The sequence below is a fragment of the Electrona antarctica genome, assembly GCF_951216825.1.
Source record: "Electrona antarctica genome assembly, chromosome: 14".
Taxonomy (NCBI): Eukaryota; Metazoa; Chordata; class Actinopteri; order Myctophiformes; family Myctophidae; genus Electrona; species Electrona antarctica.
This window is the reverse complement of record NC_136795.1, coordinates 45891857-45912326: the sequence shown is the minus strand read 5'-3', so window position 1 is coordinate 45912326 and position 20470 is coordinate 45891857. Positions and strand designations below refer to the sequence as shown.

At 41.1% G+C, this 20470-nt stretch overlaps 1 protein-coding gene and 1 pseudogene across 3 annotated transcripts in view; one reads left to right on the top strand and one right to left on the bottom strand.

The window, feature by feature from the left end:
• Window positions 1-20470, top strand: part of LOC306937247 — a 174808-nt pseudogene that overhangs the window by 43658 nt on the left and 110680 nt on the right. The gene's annotated exons all lie outside the window — the stretch shown is intronic.
• LOC306937543 (histone H1-like) overlaps window positions 1-20470 on the bottom strand; it is a gene marked incomplete at both ends in the record, with an annotated part of 76332 nt that overhangs the window by 24916 nt on the left and 30946 nt on the right. The gene's annotated exons all lie outside the window — the stretch shown is intronic.

The window sequence follows — 20470 nt, the reverse complement described above, 5'->3', positions numbered from 1 at the left end:
GCAGACGCTCTTAATCCAGAGCGACTTACATTAAGCAAGAACAAAAAGCATGGGAATACATCACATATGTAAAATGCATTTATCGCGAAACATGCGTAAGCTAAGAACGTAACTAGAACATATCTATATAATGACACTATACATATAAACTATAACTAGAACATATCTATATAATGACACTATACATATAAACTATACATATATGCTATACTATGCTGTACATATATACTATGAAGTGCTATGACTACATACAATGCAATTATTGTGCTGTCTACATGACATGCTGGCACATGCTGGCATATGCACACATGGCATCAACGCATGGTGTTGTGTGCTGGCACACTATACAGTCTGTCTTTCTTTTATCTGTATTGTCTTGCATTGTATTGTACTATATGTGTCATTGTATGTTTAGTTTTACTACCATTTTAAGAGCCTGCTCAGGGACTACAGATGTAAATTAGCTTATGGCTAACTCTGGCACATTTACATGGAAGTGAAAACTGAAATGTTGATTAATGAGCATTGTCCCTGTCAAATAAATACATAAATAAATAAATAAACCAGAGCCGGTGTGTTATTTTTTGACGAAATCAGATCAAGACGAAATCCGTCATCCGTCGCCGTAGCAACGAGCTGATGTTCTAACGGCGACATAATGCGTAGCTGTCCTCGCAAATGCCTGTCACAATGCCAAAACATACCCAATCCGTTATCCGATCCGATTCTTGGGCAGACGGACACTCACATTATTGCGTTGTGGAAGTGGACCTTAGCCGTAGCCTATGTTTTGTTGTCATTAAACAGGAAGACAACCTCGTCTCCTTCCTGTGACTGTATCTCCAACAACAAAACATATCCTATGCTTTAGAAATGTAACTATCGCCATTGGAGTATAGCATGCAGCCCATGTAATGCGTCCAAATAAATGAATGAATGAATGAATAAAGTAATACATGAATGAATGAATAAATAAATAAATGTCTGTTTCTGACGGGATTCGAACCCCTCCCTTTGGCAGCATAACGTTTCCTAGACCTGGAGCGTAATACAGGATGTCATTCCTAGCAACAATATTGTGCAATCATATTCAAATGATAGAGTATAAAACCGTGCAGCCATTAAAAAAATGGGACATGGGACCTAGATTAAGGTGAGATCTCATTCACCACAGGCACATTTATTTCCAACACTACTGTTTAATAGCCTACAGATTGGTTGCATATCTCCAACCATCATCACCTAAATTCACCATTGGCCTATAGTCATTGTTATACAGGCTGCTCAGAAATAGTAAATAATAAATATGACAAGATAGGTTAGATTTGTTTTCAAACATGAGACTAAATATGCATGGCAAAGTGTCTGAGAAGCCAATGTGGTACCATTTACAAATGACCTCTGGCTGTCTACTAGCAAATGCTCTATCGTTCGATCATCTGTATTACAATTTAGAACCAGGCATTTAATAGTTTTAACAAAACAGCTCCATTTTACCACCGCCCTTACTGCTAGTCTTCCCATTTTTACCTCTTTACCTCCTTTATGATGAATTCCTGTTCTGTTCTCTGGCTATAATAAAGGGGTATTGGTAGGTATCTAAATATTTTGATGAATTGAACAAGGTGGACGCTCTATTAAACAAGTGTAATGCTGTATTGGGTCGTCCACTCACTCAGTTAACAGTCTTTGTATTGAGTTGAAATATACTGTAATTCTGCAAACTGTTAATACATATTTAAATCAAACAAGGTCTGCTTGAAGTCAAATTACCTCACTCATCACAGCAATGGTACAAAGTGGTTCAGGGCAAGCAAATAGTCTTTTAGTGGACTGACTACTAGATTATATAAATGCATTGAGAGATTAGAACGTGGGTTATAATTGTATTAAATTTGGAGCGTGGAATAGAAGATTTACTCATTTACCCTAGTCTGTATTTTAGCGACAGTAGATCAGACGGATGGGAGAACATTATTTGTATTGAGTTGTGCTTGAAATGTACTGTAATTCTGCAAACTGTTGACAAACTGTCAATCAATCAATCAATGTCTCCTCCCTCTGTGGGTCACATGAGCAGTGGCAGAAGAAGCCAATCATATGCTGGGAGTCGCACACTTCATTTGCATAGCCTTGCTAGTATAAATACTGGTGCAACGCCGAAACACAGTTCACTTCTTTTCTTCAATCACTGAGAGAGAAACATGCCTGAAGTAGCAAAACCAGCGCCCAAGAAGGGCTCCAAGAAAGCCGTCACCAAGACCGCTGCGAAGGGCGGCAAGAAGCGCAGGAAGGAGAGCTACGCCATCTACATAATAAGGTCCTTTTAAGGACCACCCATCTTTTCCAAGAAAAAGTTCATCCTAATACTATACACAAGGATATTAGAGTGTTGTCAGCTAAGCCAGTTTCATCTTACATGAATGTGAATACAGTGATCAGAGGCATACATTGTGCAATACGTAATCGACATTGTTTAATTCATAAGCAACAATGATTCCTTTAAATCGGGTCTAATGTTTATGAACTTTAGAGGAGCTTGTGAACATGTAGATTCACATTTCAAGTGCATATAGCTTCAATTAAAAGCTACGTACAGCCAATGTTATCATCCACCATTAATTAAGGTGCTGTATTTTCGAAGTTGTGAATACATCTATCATTGTGATTGAAATGCTCATGCTGCTATAGATGTAAGCATGGTACACAGGATCAATTAAAACAGTGGATATTTTACATTTACCATAATATATTTAGCCCCCACATGTTTACAGGGACAATTGAGCCCACAAATAAAACTACCTATTACACAGAAGTGTAGGGTAATTGTATTACTTAGGCCTACTTTAAATGACAACTGAACAAATACATTAAGTAATAACACACACTGTGCTGTTAATGCAGACATAATGGTCAGACTGTGACAGGGAACACATTCAACACACACAAGTATGTCTTATGATTTGAACTAGGAAGCGTAATAGCGATGCCCTTAAAGTGCGCTTTATATTGGTAAATTATCCTTGGTACATACTCAATTTCATAGTGTGCAATACAGTTGCAAAAAATGCTGTAACTTTAGAGTAGAGACCGTTAATAGTGCGTTAATAATTCAGCTCCACCCTGTGGGGGAGGGGATGCATTGTTCCATTGTTTTGAATGCTTGTGTTATGCTTCACTGTTCACACCAAAACCAGCAGTTACTTCATAGTCCTGGAATGAGTTGAGGTTGGGGCTGAGCATGTTTTCTAGTATGTTGGGGGGAATGTTCAAAGTTGTGTTAAAATGTGCATTTATTTTAAATTTGTCCAACATGTGCACAGTAAAATCCTCAAATTGTTACTATGGGAGGGTTGAACTAATGCAGTGTATATTCAATCTTTATTTCAGACTCATGGGAGATACATATCACAATACAAACACAACACAATACAAATACTGTATATTATTGGAGTGGCATTGTGTGAAGGCTATAATAAGTCAGTAAACTGTGTGTGTATGCGTGTGCGTGCGTGATACCTGTGCATGCTCCTTACTATTAATTATCTCAGACACCCATTCACAGGCAATTATTATTAGTTCAGCAGTAATTTGATAAGTAATAATCACACTTTTTTTGTCATGGCTCATTAAGCCAATTTTATTTCAACAAGGCAATTAAATGTGCTTCACATAGAACACCAAGCATATTTGTGAAATGACAGTAGAATACAGAATACAATGCAAACAAAAATCACACCCGTGTGAAGTGATAAGTGCCCTATCATCATACGTTATTTTACATCATCTCATTCTGACCAATCACAATTTCACATGAAGACATGTCCTCGTCTTCAATGTTTGTGTTAACACAAACACTCAGAACTGGCCATTCATTGTCAATGGCATTTCATGTTTGTGTTAGGAGTCAAAGTTTGTGTTTACACACACACTAAAGGCTCGACATATAACAATACTGCAAGACTGCGACTCTGTGATCTTGTAGATCTGCTTGCTATTCTTAAAATAATTTGAAAATATGGTTCAAGTGGTTAAAGTGATGTTGGTGCTATTAATCAGCATTGCTAGGGGGAAAAAATACATCCTGACCCAGAGAATCACAACCTTTCATATTTAGATTGACTCCTTTTATGTTATATCCCAATAATGTTAACTTGAGTCCTGTGTGAGGCTCCATAACTAAGCTTGTCTCAAAGTCGCCTCACCTAAATATGCACTGCCACCTCTGTCATGAATTCATCCATTACTACTATAATGCACGTTGATATCACTGTTGAGAACGGGTTACATATAAGTAGTTCGGCCCCATTGATCATGAAACTTAGTTGAATAAATATTGAAAGAAAGTGTGGGTGGCTCTGAAAAGAGCCTTTGGGTTGTACAAAAATGATAGTAGGCCTACAGTGATGAGGAAGACCATATTCATGATGCATTTATTTTGATGCTTTAAATGACTGGGGCTGAATGGTTAGTGTGTGACACATTAGCTTACATTTGTAGCACATTGTCTGGTCAAGTCAAGTCACGTCAGTGTATATTAATGAGGGAGCTTTTCAGACACTAAGGTCCTCATTCACAACGGCGTTTACGCTCATACCGTTACGTAACGTGAGCGGAGCGTGAGCGGACAGGCATTTACGTGGATTCCCACATTACGTGGGAATTCATGAACTTGAACGTGAACTTGACGGTGACGTCGGATGGTCGGAATCTCCGCTAAAAGCTGCGCCAGCTCAGAGGGTCGTGTACTGCTTGCGTAGATTTATTCAGAAGGCTTTAGTCTTCATTCTGAATCAATTAAAAGTCCCCAAATCTCAGATAAAATATGTAGGAATGTGTCCAAAACATTGGTCAGCACATAAAAAAATGATAGCTTATATAAAAGCCAAGTATCACTTGGATGCCTAAATGCATGCATTCTAGAGGCAGGTTAGCCTAGAGTCCCATACAGAAACTGCCCCTGCAAACCCGACACCTTTTTATTTATTTATTAGGATATTTCTAGCATGCGCGATTGCGCTGCACTTGACAGCTTTCTACTCGCAGTGCAACGCGTTGTGAGCTTGTAGATCGGCTCTCGCGGACTCGCGCTGCATGTTAAAAAACAAACTCACAATTATAATAAGAACATACACTTATCTGCATTCTGCACTGTACGAATTCATTGGGAAATGAATTAGCCCTATAAAAAAATAGAAGTCCACATTATTGCATCAGCGCGTGCAATTCGGCCAGTCATAGTTTTAAGCCAGTGCACCTTAATTAATTATAATATGGGGAACTTATAGCTGGGCTGTAGGCTACTACATTGATGAGATCAATCAAGTTTGGTCAAATGTCCCGCGAAATTCGCGAATCATTTTAATATGACATCATCATAAATGAACCTGCACTTAGATCTGACAAAGAGGAGGCTACCCGCCGTATATGGTTGAAATTTTAAATAGCTATAGGCCTATGCCTACGTGTCCATGATCAGAACAAATCCATTCTCCACATGGCATTCAGACAGATGACAGTGAGATGATATTAATCTATTCCCCGCATGAATCAATGCAGCTCTGATAAAAATATCGGATATATGTTTTACCTCTGCAAAGGTGTGAGTGAGCAATTGTTTAATAGAAAAGAAAAGGCTTTATAATATAATTGCCAAGTATACGCTAGCTTGCTGCCTTGGTCCCGAACTTAAATAAATAAATAAAAAAGCTGCATTTTATACCGTAAGTCAGCTTGACATTGCTGCAGCGGTGCGGAGCAGCGTTCACCGTTTTGTAAGCTTGGGAAAATGATTTATATAGTTTAATGGTAGGCTATAGACAATATAAAGAATCACGCACAAATGTAATGGTATATGGATGTAAAAAAAGAGACTGCAGGTGGTGGTCGTCGCTCCGGCGCTTGACATGGTCAGATCATTTTCTTTTAATTTCCTAATATAGCCTAATTTCTTTCCAGCAATCATTTTTATTTTAATTTGTGAAGCCACTATACTGGAAAATATCATTATTTTGTTGCATTCCGTCAGGAGGACCTCTATTTCGTTTGAGCTGTAAGGCCTATAGTTCTTTTTTGTTTTTTTTTACTGCTGTCTGCTGAGTCATGCTTGACGCCTTTTATGGTGTGAAATGGGGTGTGGATCAATGCAAATTAAGTTATCCGCTGATTTTCCGATCATTTGGCACCCGTTCGCATTCACCTGCGTACCTCACAACATACACCTGCGTACCTGTGGTACACACCGCTCTTTGAATTGCACGGCAAAACAACGTAGCGTGATCGGACGGAATTTCCCGCATCTGTTTACGCTTCCGTTAAGCTTCCGTTACACTCTTGCGTATTTCTCCTTTGTGAATGAGGACCTTTGAGAGTGATAATTAGTCACACAATGGTCCTCATTCACAAAGGAGAAATACGCCATGTGTAACGGAAGCGTAACGGAAGCGTAAACAGATGCGGGAAATTCCGTCCGATCACGCAACGTTGTTTTGCCGTGCAATTCAAAGAGCGGTGTGTACCACAGGTACGCAGGTGTATGTTGTGAGGTACGCAGGTGAATGCGAGCGGGTGCCAAATGATCGGAAAATCAGCGGATAACTTCATTTGCATTGATCCACGCCCCATTTCACACCATAAAAGGCGTCAAGCATGACTCAGCAGACAGCAGTAAAAAAAACAAAAAAGAACTATAGGACTTACAGCTCAAACGAAATAGAGGTCCTCCTGACGGAATGCAACAAAATAATGATATTTTCCAGTATAGTGGCTTCACAAATTAAAATAAAAATGAGAAATTAGGCTATATTAGGAAATTAAAAGAAAATGATCTGACCATGTCAAGCGCCGGAGCGACGACCACCACCTGCAGTCTCTTTTTTTACATCCATATACCATTACATTTGTGCGTGATTCTTTATATTGTCTATAGCCTACCATTAAACTATATAAATCATTTTCCCAAGCTTACAAAACGGTGAACGCTGCTCCGCACCGCTGCAGCAATGTCAAGCTGACTTACGGCATAAAATGCAGCTTGGCCATTTATTTATTTAAGTTCGGGACCAAGGCAGCAAGCTAGCGTATACTTGGCAATTATATTATAAAGCCTTTTCTTTTCTATTGAACAATTGCTCACTCACACCTTTGCAGAGGTAAAACATATATCCGATATTTTTATCAGAGCTGCATTGATTCATGCGGGGAATAGATTAATATCATCTCACTGTCATCTGTCTGAATGCCATGTGGAGAATGGATTTGTTCTGATCATGGACACGTAGGCATAGTCCTATAGCTATTTAAAATTTCAACCATATACGGCGGGTAGCCTCCTCTTTGTCAGATCTAAGTGCAGGTTCATTTATGATGATGTCGTCATATTAAAATGATTCGCGAATTTCACGGGACATTTGGCACCAAACTTGATTGATCTCATCAATGTAGTAGCCTACAGCCTAGCTATAAGTTCCCCATATTATAATTAAGTAAGGTGCACTGGCTTAAAACTATGACTGGCCGAATTGCACGCGCTGATGCAATAATGTGGACTTCTATTTTTTTATAGGGCTAATTAGCCCTCGTGACTGCTGTCTGTCTGTCAGACCGGCATGTCTGTGAACCATAGAAATAATCTGTTGTGTCCGGGCCGGGCTCACCGCACCGTTATATTCATTTTCCAATGAATTCGTACAGTGCAGAATGCAGATAAGTGTATGTTCTTATTATAATTGTGAGTTTGTTTTTTAACATGCAGCGCGAGTCCGCGAGAGCCGATCTACAAGCTCACAACGCGTTGCACTGCGAGTAGAAAGCTGTCAAGTGCAGCGCAATCGCGCATGCTAGAAATATCCTAATAAATAAATAAAAAGGTGTCGGGTTTGCAGGGGCAGTTTCTGTATGGGACTCTAGGCTAACCTGCCTCTAGAATGCATGCATTTAGGCATCCAAGTGATACTTGGCTTTTATATAAGCTATCATTTTTGTATGTGCTGACCAATGTTTTGGACACATTCCTACATATTTTATCTGAGATTTGGGGACTTTTAATTGATTCAGAATGAAGACTAAAGCCTTCTGAATAAATCTACGCAAGCAGTACACGACCCTCTGAGCTGGCGCAGCTTTTAGCGGAGATTCCGACCATCCGACGTCACCGTCAAGTTCACGTTCAAGTTCATGAATTCCCACGTAATGTGGGAATCCACGTAAATGCCTGTCCGCTCACGCTCCGCTCACGTTACGTAACGGTATGAGCGTAAACGCCGTTGTGAATGAGGACCATGGTCCTCATTCACAACGGCGTTTACGCTCATACCGTTACGTAACGTGAGCGGAGCGTGAGCGGACAGGCATTTACGTGGATTCCCACATTACGTGGGAATTCATGAACTTCAACGTGAACTTGACGGTGACGTCGGATGGTCGGAATCTCCGCTAAAAGCTGCGCCACCTCAGAGGGTCGTGTACTGCTTGCGTAGATTTATTCAGAAGGCTTTAGTCTTCATTCTGAATCTATTAAAAGTCCCCAAATGTCAGATAAAATATGTAGGCATGTGTCCAAAAAATTGGTCAGCACATAAAAAAATTATAGCTTATATAAAAGCCAAGTATCACTTGGATGCCTAAATGCATGCATTCTAGAGGCAGGTTAGCCTAGAGTCCCATACAGAAACTGCCCCTGCAAACCCGACACCTTTTTATTTATTTATTAGGATATTTCTAGCATGCATGCGCGATTGCGCTGCGCCTGCACTTGACAGCTTTCTACTCGCAGTGCAACGCGTTGTGAGCTTGTAGATCGGCTCTCGCGGACTCTCGCTGCATGTTAAAAAACAAACTCACAATTATAATAAGAACATACACTTATCTGCATTCTGCACTGTACGAATTCATTGGAAAATGAATATAACGGTGCGGTGAGCCCGGCCCGGACAGAACAGATTATTTCTATGGTCCACATTATTGCATCAGCGCGTGCAATTCGGCCAGTCATAGTTTTAAGCCAGTGCACCTTAATTAATTATAATATGGGGAACTTATAGCTAGGCTGTAGGCTACTACATTGATGAGATCAATCAAGTTTGGTGCCAAATGTCACGCGAAATTCGCGAATCATTTTAATATGACGACATCATCATAAATGAACCTGCACTTAGATCTGACAAAGAGGAGGCTACCCGCCGTATATGGCTGAAATTTTAAATAGCTATAGGCCTATTCCTACGTGTCCATGATCAGAACAAATCCATTCTCCACATGGCATTCAGACAGATGACAGTGAGATGATATTAATCTATTCCCCGCATGAATCAATGCAGCTCTGATAAAAATATCGGATATATGTTTTACCTCTGCAAAGGTGTGAGTGAGCAATTGTTCAATAGAAAAGAAAAGGCTTTATAATATAATTGCCAAGTATACGCTAGCTTGCTGCCTTGGTCCCGAACTTAAATAAATATGGCCAAGCTGCATTTTATACCGTAAGTCAGCTTGACATTGTTGCAGCGGTGCGGAGCAGCGTTCACCGTTTTGTAAGCTTGGGAAAATGATTTATATAGTTTAATGGTAGGCTATAGACAATATAAAGAATCACGCACAAATGTAATGGTATATGGATGTAAAAAAAGAGACTGCAGGTGGTGGTCGTCGCTCCGGCGCTTGACATGGTCAGATCATTTTCTTTTAATTTCCTAATATAGCCTAATTTCTTTCCAGCAATCATTTTTATTTTAATTTGTGAAGCCACTATACTGGAAAATATCATTATTTTGTTGCATTCCGTCAGGAGGACCTCTATTTCGTTTGAGCTGTAAGGCCTATAGTTCTTTTTTGTTTTTTTTACTGCTGTCTGCTGAGTCATGCTTGACGCCTTTTATGGTGTGAAATGGGGCGTGGATCAATGCAAATGAAGGTATCCGCTGATTTTCCGATCATTTGGCACCCGCTCGCATTCACCTGCGTACCTCACAACATACACCTGCGTACCTGTGGTACACACCGCTCTTTGAATTGCACGGCAAAACAACGTTGCGTGATCGGACGGAATTTCCCGCATCAGTTTACGCTTCCGTTCCGCTTCCGTTACACTCTTGCGTATGTCTCCTTTGTGAATGAGGACCCATGTAACCAAATCAGCCCCTTTACCACGTGTGTCTGGACACAATACATCAGCCAAAAAGCACATGTGTAAATCAGTGGGAAAAATTAGTTTGTGTGCAAGCTCATGTGCATGACGTCTCCAGAAAGAGAATGAAAAAAAGAATAGGGGAGCAAGGGGGAAGAGAATGAACTAAAAAGGTAGCTACATATTTACACATATCCATTATCTACCCAATTAAGTATGTACATCAGGGGTGCCCAAAAGGTAGATCGTGATCTACCAGTAGTTCACACCATAGATATATATAAACTCTAGATAGGTCACCCGCGCTGTTGGCCAATGGAGAGCGACGTCGTTACGTGGCGGCCATCTTACCTCGGGACACATAACATTGTGTCTAGGGGGCATGTACTCTTAAATGACCATAACTTGCTCAATTTTCAACCGATTCTCAAACGGTTTGGTTTGTTATAAACGTCAGAGACGTCCGCATACGTATATGATTTTATACGACGTTCATATAAAAAACATAAATTAAGCAGATAAGCGTCCTGAATCATAGCCACGTTGACAACGTTTGTAATAAACCAACCCGTTTGTAAATCCGTCAAGATTTGAGCGAGTTATGACTGTTTCTGTTTGAGCTGCCATTGAACATACTGTACTGTAGCCCCGAAGTAAGATGGCTGCCGGGTGAACGACGTCTGAAACTCCGCCTTGAGCCATCTAGTGTTTATATATATCTATGGTTCACACAGGCTGTGCAGGTAGACCAGATGACATGCCCCTAAAATATATAATTTAAATAAATAAACTATTTTTGGCATCTGCCACTTGAATTAAGGTGACTCACTTGATTGATTTACATCAAAAAGGGCAGCTCAAAACCACAATGCAATATTGTTTTTCCAACAACAGTATTACAAACTTATATACAAAACCAAATTCTACCAATTCCATTTCCTCCTCTATTTCCCATTCCAAATGCATTTGTCTAATATGTAACTATATTTTCAGCAATGAGATAATATATATTTTTGGTGTGTACTACTGGGTAGATCTGATTGAGCTGGTAATTTTTAAAGTAGCTCTCAAGTGTAAAAAGTGTGGGCACCCCTGATGTACATGATGAGTACATGATACATAATGAATATATTCAGCGTGATTCTTCGCAACAAAAGTGATATGGTATATGAACACAGGTTGGTCGTATGGGGGAAAACCATTAGTCTTCTATGAGTACAGAAATGCTGTATACCTTCATGTCCTAATTAGTAAAAACATGACATGACAGAAAAATAGCTCTTTTCCTTTGCGCTCAAATATGTCCTTGAGAGATTAGGTCGTGACAAGCATGGTCCGACAGGGTCATTTCTTAAAAGAAAGGTCTGTGCATCTCATATTAGAGTGATGTTAAAACGCTACTTCACTGTTACACACAGTATAGTATATCACCAAGTTTACATGCGTGTGTTACCTGAAAAGTGTAGAGTGTTCCCTTATACACCTTCTGACCATACTCGCTCAACAGGGAAAAACATTGCAGTTCGCCTGGAACAATGGGGTGCGGTGGTGACTTTTTAGTCAGGATGACGATTGGTATCGCTATAGATGAAAATATCAGCCACACGGCGGCACTCAGCGCCTGACCCACCCTGACCTTCTGCACGGTGTATTCCCCGAATGGCCAGAATATCTTCAGGTAGCGGTCCAGACTAATGAGGCCCAGGAAAGCGATGCTGGTGTACATGGAGAGGTAGAACAGTATCGTTGAGTAGCGGCAATAGGCCACACACAGGTCCATGGGGCTCACCCCTACATGGTACAGCACCTTCACGGGGGTGGTCAGAGTCATGAGAATGTCAGCCACGACCTGTTGGCGAAGGAGAGCTTTATTGATCCCAGCAGGGAGAGATTAATTTGACAGAGGCAGCATAGCAGTTAAAATACAGTTTTAGAGTAAGAGGCAGTGACACAAAAGAACAACATAACAAAACAACAAAAAAAAAGATTTTAGAGGTATTTGCTTGTTACATTAACCTGTTGATATTAAATTGTATATTTGTTATTATCAATAACATAGTAATGTGTTCTGTTGTCATTTGTCAATTATTTGGGGACCCACGTGCACTCTCCTCGCGTCCCCCCCAGTGGGCTCCATCCACAGGTTTAGAGTTGCTGCTTTACCTTTGCCTTCACTCACCATATTCTTTAGATAGACCACAAATGTGGAGTTAGAGGGGATGGCGAAGAAGACCCATGCAGCCAAGCAGTTCAGTGTCAGGGCCACTAGAAACACGATGCTGTGCAGGCAGGGGAAAAGCACAGTGAGCACGTAAGCTGGACCGCACCTGATGGTGTTGTTGGACGCTGTGGAGTTCATCTCTACAACCCTTGGTGGACCTTGAGAGTGGATGGAGTTCAGAGAGATGATGGAATGAAAAAGGACAGCAGAGTAATTAATTTAACCCTAGAACACTAAATATATTTTGTGTTACACCATCACTAAACACGGGTATATTTTACCCAATATAAAATATTCCATGACAAATATTTCTCATCGAAATATATTGCAGTACATGGCATTTTCCCCTATAAAAATCTTGATGAAAAAAAAACAGGTATGTTTACAGAACATTAGTAGTAAAAATATATCTGAAAAAATAGTGAGGAGACTATAGCAGTAAAGGGCGGTGAGAGCTTTGTAAAAAACTGTTAAATGCCCGTTTGCAAATTGTAATCAAGATGAAATTATAGAGCACCTGCTAGTTGATTGTCAGAGATCTAGATACAGGGGGAAAAGATCGGTTTTAATGTGAAGGAGAAAAGAAGACCTGTAAATATATGGTAAATATTAATATGTTTTGTCTTCACCAGGCCGAAGGCTTTGGGAGAGAGTATGTTTTGTTCCTTGCTCTGCCAGGTCAAACATTTCCTTCCACTAAAAACTCATCATGGATGGATTCAATCTGAGTTTTGGTTCTGGGCCTGTCTGTGGGTGTGACTATAACTCCAAATTGTTGCCTTGTGTGTTTCTGCCCTGACTAATTGTCAATTTCTTGTCATTCTAGTGCAGTCACTCCCACTCATCTGCTCACTCCCAGTCAGCGTGGAGGTTCACACCTACTTTAACCCAGCTTGTCTCTTTGTTCTCTGCCAGGTATATGTGGTTTCCCAGACTATAATAATCATCACGCTTGAGTGATGCAACGGCGGAGTTGCACCATTCACTTCACACAGGTGTGATTTTTTCACTTTGTATAGAGTAACCCTAAAGTTTGGTACACTATACTTTCCCACAGTTTTGGCGGTACGCACTTGAGCCATAATTAAGTCAAATCGACCGGCTTCATCGGGAATGGTGCACTCGCATTTTGCTACGAGATATGTTGTATAGTTTACAGGGCTTAACGTTTTCCGTCCCCAGGACGGATTTCCGTCTTGAGGACTTCATATGGGCCATTCATGACTCATGAGATCAGCGCGGATCTGCAAAAAAAACAAACAAAAAGAGGGTAGGGGGTGTATGTATAGCCATGGCCACAGTGTGAATGGCATTAAGTCATCAAAACACAGCATATACTTGCTACTAGTCAAGCCAAAGTACCAAGCATCAATTCCCACTCAAATACTTTTTACATCGATCAGCTGCTCAGAATGCATCACGCGCCGTTGAATGTAACCCGACACGGTGACACCAAAGCGTTGGCTTTGGATTTAGGTCTACTTTCAGTGCCGGTTATAGGAGTCAGGTGGCCCTATGCAGGCACGGATTGGACGGTCAATTCTGGCATTTGCCAGAAGGGCCGGGCAGGGTGGGGCCGGCTGAGCGCCCCAAAATAAATAAAATCCCCCCAAAAAACACACAAACAAAAATCACATAGGCTGGTCCATAGGGGGGTTAAATTGATTGTGACATTGGTGGAGGGGAGGCAGAGACTCCCCCCCCCCCCCCCCCCCCGGCCGCACATGTGCTAATGTGGTTTGCCCCATCTGGGCCGTCTGACTGACGTAAGCCATTCGGTGCTATGGAGGGTAACAGGTACGCTCGCCCCTTTTCCAACTCGCCCCCGCGAAAAGTGAAGAACGGTCGGCGGTCGCCCCGGAATTTCGAAAAGTGAAGACGGCTCGTCCCCAAAGCGTGGATATCTCACCCCACAGCGTCGATATCTCGCCCCAAAGCATGGATATCTCGCCCCATGTTTATTTCATGTTTATTTGACCTTATTTCTCATATTATAACATTTAGAACCAGTTTGTTGTTGTTGTTTGTGCATGGATAATGCATGGATAATGAATGGCTCACCCCCCTCCATTGTTCTGGAAATTCCATTCTGGAAAGCCATGGATAGCTAATTACCATGCATCACCTGATGCATGAATCCCCCTCCATTCCTCCATTGTTTGTCCACTGAAATTAGTTGTTGTTGTACTATTTTGCTATGTCTCTCTAAAAGCACAGTACTTGTTAGATTTAAAGGAATATATCCAACCCTTTTCACATTGGCCTGTTACAGCGCCACCAACAGGTGGATTTTTGAAAATGACTCAAATCATGAACGCAGCGTGCAATTTACGTGAAATCTTTCACATACTTTCCTACTAGGCTGAGGAATATATCCCACCCTTTCACATTGGCCTGGCTGTTACAGTGCCACCAACAGGTGGATTTTTGAAAATGACTCAAATCATGAATGCAGCGTGTACATTTTAAAGTAAATGAAAACTATTCAAGAGTTGACGAAAACTAAAATCAAAATTTGCTGTCAAAAACAACACAGCCAGGCACCACTGCTGCTGCCGAGGATGGTGGTGGTGTTCAGGAGCAGGAGTCATCACCATGATGAGGATGGTGGTGGTGTTCAGGAGCAGGAGTCATCACCATGATGAGGATGGTGGTGGTGTTCAGGAGCAGGAGTCATCACCATGATGAGGATGGTGGTGGTGTTCAGGAGCAGGAGTCATCACCATGCAAGCTTGTGATGGAGATTTTCATCAATATTTCATTTTTGCCACAGACATACAACATTTGTGATCAATAAAGATTTTGATGGCATCGTGACTACGAGCTGTGCAGCCTCTCTCCTAGTCATAGTTATCTCCTGCGGTCAGCACCTCCCCACTACTGGTGTGCGCTCCTACCTTCCTGTTTGTGTGATCAATAATTTGACCATGAATACATAATAAACTAAATGTGCTGCACATTTTTGAGTGGTGCAAACCACTCCAACAACCAGCTTTGTTTGTATCCGTGTTTGTGTGTACCTGTACGTGGGGCCCAAAATAATGAGCATGGTTACTATGGTCACTGATATTACGTCAGACCACAACTGATCAGGCTATATAAGACCTTGCACCACTCAGTTTTTTAAATTATACTAGAATAATACAGAAAAGTCAATTTACGGCACTTGGCCTATAATGACATGCCGAAATAAAATGGAGATGCCAGGGTTAAAGAAAACCTTACGACCACCAGGTGACTATAAGACGGTCATTAACTGTGGCATGATGAAAGTTTATTCCATATTTGAGGTTTCAATAATTGGGTCTCATCAGTACAGTCCATCGCATGTTACATAACATGAGAAAAGGGCCATTTAGGTGCAGAGGTGAGTGGGTGCGCGTTATATGGTTATTGTAGAGATTGCTTGCTTTTCAGAGGACAGGGTTGCTTGAGGTCATGAGGAGATCAAGTTCTACCAGTTCTACCTTATCAAACCAAAACTATTTGGTTTGGTACGGTAGCTTCGATAGTTGGTGACATCTTGATGAGACATCCTAGAGACAGTCTTAGACCTTGCATAGCTGTGAAGGTCATGCATGACAATGGAACAATGGAAACAGAAAGATAAGAGTCAAAACCATCATGTACATGTACGTACATGAAGAGTGATTAGATAACGATAAAAAGAGCATGCCAGGATTTAAAGGAATGCACTGTCACAACTAGTTCCATGCAAGGGCTACTATAACTTTGATCATAGGTGAACAAGCTTCTAAGTGGAGATTGTGGACGCCCAGGCTGTGGATCAAGGGTCTTCACGAATTAGGATTGTGGAGAGTTATTATATATTGTTACACCACCAAGATCAAGCTCAGTGAGCAGATGGAGGTTCTGGGTCTTTGCTGTTTTTCTCAAAGCCTGTATCTGCCTAAGCTTAAGAACAAAAATAAACACTATCTCTCAACGGTGAAATCGTTTTTCAGCAAGTTTATTTGCTCAGTAGCCTACTGCTCTCCTTAATAGATCATTCTGAACAGAACTGTTTTTGCTGCACCCCACTGTAAATAATACATATAATAGGCCACAGACATAAACAAGTCTTGCCACAGACACATTTGTGTGTCTACGGACATGTTGATGAACCCTGGTCAGGAGACTGATAATAATAATAATGTGGCTGAGGTCGTGATTGATGGTTATGGGGTCAGAACAGTATCAAAAGTGTCACGGTAAATCTTACATATTTGTAACTCACAAGTTCAGATTTGGTTCACATTTGTGTTTTGTATCCACAAGTTCAGATTTGTGTTTTGTGTCTGTATTTCGCATCTGTGTTTTGTATCCGTGTTTCGCATCTGTGTTTTGTATTTGTGTTTTGTATTTGTGTTTTGTATCTGTAATTTGCATCTGTGTTTTGTATCCGTGTTTTGTATCCGTGTTTCGCATCTGTGTTTGAAACACAAATCACTCATTCTTGAGATGAGGGACAAAAGTGGAAAAAACATGTCCCACACATAAGAGCCTTATTTATGTTAAAAATAAATTAATTCATACAAATAAAAGCACTTGCAAAGTTAAATGTAATACAGTTGTGTATTATTATGCCATTAATTTCATTATATATTTTTTCATATGCCATCTAAATTAGTTAAAAGCAGGCACTGTACGCAAAAAGGCCTGTATTTAGCCTGTCCCCAGCAAGTTGTCACAATTTCAAACTGCCAAAAAAGTGTATAATACTGTCACAATCACATAAATATACATACTAAATGAAAGTAGATTGTCAACAACATAGCAAACAATATACACAGTTAATTCCGTCAGGTTTTTTGAAAGTCTTAAATTAATCAGAAAATATTGTCGACAGATTTAGCCTGAAGACTCCTTTTCCAAGTCCTGTTTATATTTGTTGCAACAGTGGAGCACCTGGTCTGACAAGCATTCAATTGTTTGATATTTTAAACAAACAATGTTGATATCAATGTGGTCACAGCTTTTACATGTCAACTCCGTCAGGACATTATTATGATCTTTGTTAAGAATTCCAAAATAATGTTTAGTATTTTAGTTTAGGGTTAGGTTTAGCTAACAACTGAAGAAAAACTAAATGGATAAATTGTACTACAGAGGGTTAAGATGAAAACAAATTTTGTCAACTCCGTCAGACGTCAACTCCATCAGGTTTTGTGTCTGACGGAGTTGACATGTATCTGACGGAGTTGACAAAAGTGTTCCCAAAACAATAAAATGATAGTTTTTGAATAATGGGAAGTATTCTAATTTGGCAGACAGTTAGAGCATGCCTTAAGGAACATTTTTGGCTATAGGGCCATCACAGATTTGTCTCGTGGTGAACATGGCAGCCATCTTCCAAAATGGCCGCCACCTGATGTTATTTTACAATAACTCAAGTTCTACACCACCTAGGATCTTGATTCTGGTGACTAATATTACATTTTCAAGGATGAGGGATACAGTGGTACTATTTAGATTGGTCCTGTGACCATGCCAGCCATTGTTTTTCAAAATGGCCACCAACCTGCTGTTATTTTACCAATAATTCAAGTTATAGACCACCTAGGATCTTGATTCTGGTGACTAATCAATGTAATCATACATTTTAAAAGATAAGGAATACAGTGGTACTATTTAGATTTGTCCTGTGACCATGGAAGCCATTGTTTTTCAAAATGGCCACCAACCTGCTGTTATTTTACCAATAACTCAAGTTTTAGACCACCAAGGATCTTGGATCTGGCGACTAATCATTACATTTTCAAGGATGAACTTTCTCTGGGAGGGGTCAGGGCTTATTTCAGGTGCAGGTTGAGTTGCTACTGACAGGACATTACAGTAGGTGGGCTTTATGGCCTTTGACTTGTCCCTTTCAGGCACAGACGCACAGTTTAACTTCACTGGCCACTGCAGGGAACTGTGGGGGAGAAACTTTGGTGTCTTGACACCCCAATTAGGTTCAGGGTTTTTTTGGTAGAGACTTGCCTTTCATGACATCGTTGCTGCAGCAGTTGATGTCCTTACTGCGAGCGATGGCACACTCTGGGTCTCTTGGGCGTTGTATCTTGGTGGCCTCCTGCCAGTGTTTCTCCGTCCTCATGAGCTCTGTGTTCTGGGGCTCTTACATTGTCTTGGCTGGAGATTGCTTTCCTGCAGGGTCCAGCCCAGTCTTGTGCAGATGGCTGCTGGCCCACCTGGAGGGGTGGTCTTCCCCAATCAGGATGAGGGGTTTGACCCTTTCAAACCGTTGTAGCGGCAGTCTGGCCAAGTGTCTGTATTTAGTTGTGAGGCTAGATACAGGATACGATTGCTCACCCAGCCCCAGGTGACTTGAGGTGAAGGCTCCTTTGATTTGGTAACATTGCTTTGGTTGACATGCTGGGGACACAGAGAACGACACTGATGCCTTCAGTGTCTGCACATCCTGCCTGATAGTTCTGAAGGCAGATCTTCAGGTTTTCCGTTGAGGCAGAGTCTTTCGCTCACTGTTCACCTCAAGCAGGACGTCAAGGTGTTTGCCTTTGCACAGGCTATATGGCTAGGACTCGTGCTTCAACCACTCCGAGAACTCCTACAGGGTGTTGGTTGCTCCTGGGCCGCAGAGCATTGTGCGGCGGAATTCAACTCTTATCTCTGGTGGCAGCTTGTTGAGGAGTCGTGCAACTTGTGAGCCGCATCTAAGTGCTGTGTCTCCCTCTGGGCCTAGGGTTGTTAGCATGCCTACCAGCGACTGTACTTGAAGCGCAAACTTCTCAAAGGCCACCCCATCGCCTCGACAGATGTTGGCTGCCTCCAAGACACTTGCTATTTTCCGTAACACTAATTCGTGGGGCTGTCCAAACTTGTTGTTTAGGTGTCACCCGGGTCTCTGTTGGTGAAGTCGGGTCTATAGGTGGTCTAGAACATTATTAGAACGTTATTTAGTATGGGGATATTAATAAAATCTGGTAATAAATTCCTTACCAAGAATTTTCTTCACCAATGTGTTTGGAAGGGTGTCTACTAACATATCCCACATTGATTTATATTCAACCACCCTATAGGGGAACTTTTGACAGCTGCTGAAAGTTGGGGTACCATCAACAACCAATATAAGGCAAAATGTTCATTATGCTTATAGCATGTGACATGTCAAACTAGGGGGTTTTCATGATTCTGAATGCATTCCAAGCATTAGCTATGCACGAAAAACACTCATTGGGCTGAAAACGGCCATAGCCGTCATCACAAATGTGATTAGGTCAGCACATTTGGGCACATTTGGGCAAGTGGATATGGCCGAATTTAGCCCAAGGAGTTTGACCCCTAGTTTGGCCATAGACCCCCTAGTTTGGCCATAGCCACTTGCCCAAATGTGCCCAAATGTGCTATACCTCATCACATCTGTGATGATGGCTATGGCCGTTTTTAGCCCAAGGAGTGTTTTTCGTGCAAAACTAATGCTTGGAATGGATTCCGAATCATGAAAACCCCCTCGTTTGACATGCCACATGCTACTTAAAGCATAATGAAAATTAGAACATTTAGCCTTATATTGGTTGTTGATGGTACCCAACTTTCAGCAGCTGTCAAAAATTCCCCTAGGGTGGTTCAATAGAAACCAATGTGGGATATGTTAGTAGACACCTTTACAAACAAGAAAATTCTTGGTAAGAAATGTATTCCCAGATTTGACATTCTGATAATATTCCCTGACTAATTGGTAAAATAATAGCAGGTCCGCCATTTTTGAAAATAGCTGCCATTGTCACAGGATAAATCTAAATAGTACTACTATAGATCCTAGGTGGTTTAGAACTTGAGTTATTGGGAAATAACAGAAAGTTGGCAGCCATTTTGAAAAATGTCTACCATGGTCACAGGACAAATCTAAATAGTACCAATGTATCCCACATCCTTGAAAATGTATGATTAGTCACCAGAATCAAGATCCTAGGTGGTGTAGAACTTGAGTTATTGTAAAGTAACAGCAGGTGGTGGCCATTTTGAAAAATGGCTGCCATGGTCACAGGGCAAATCTAAATAGTACCACTGTATTCCTCATCCTTGAAAATGTGGGATTAGTTACCAGAATCAAGATCCTAGGTGGTCTAGAACCAGTTCAACTTGTCAACTCCGTCAGATGTCCG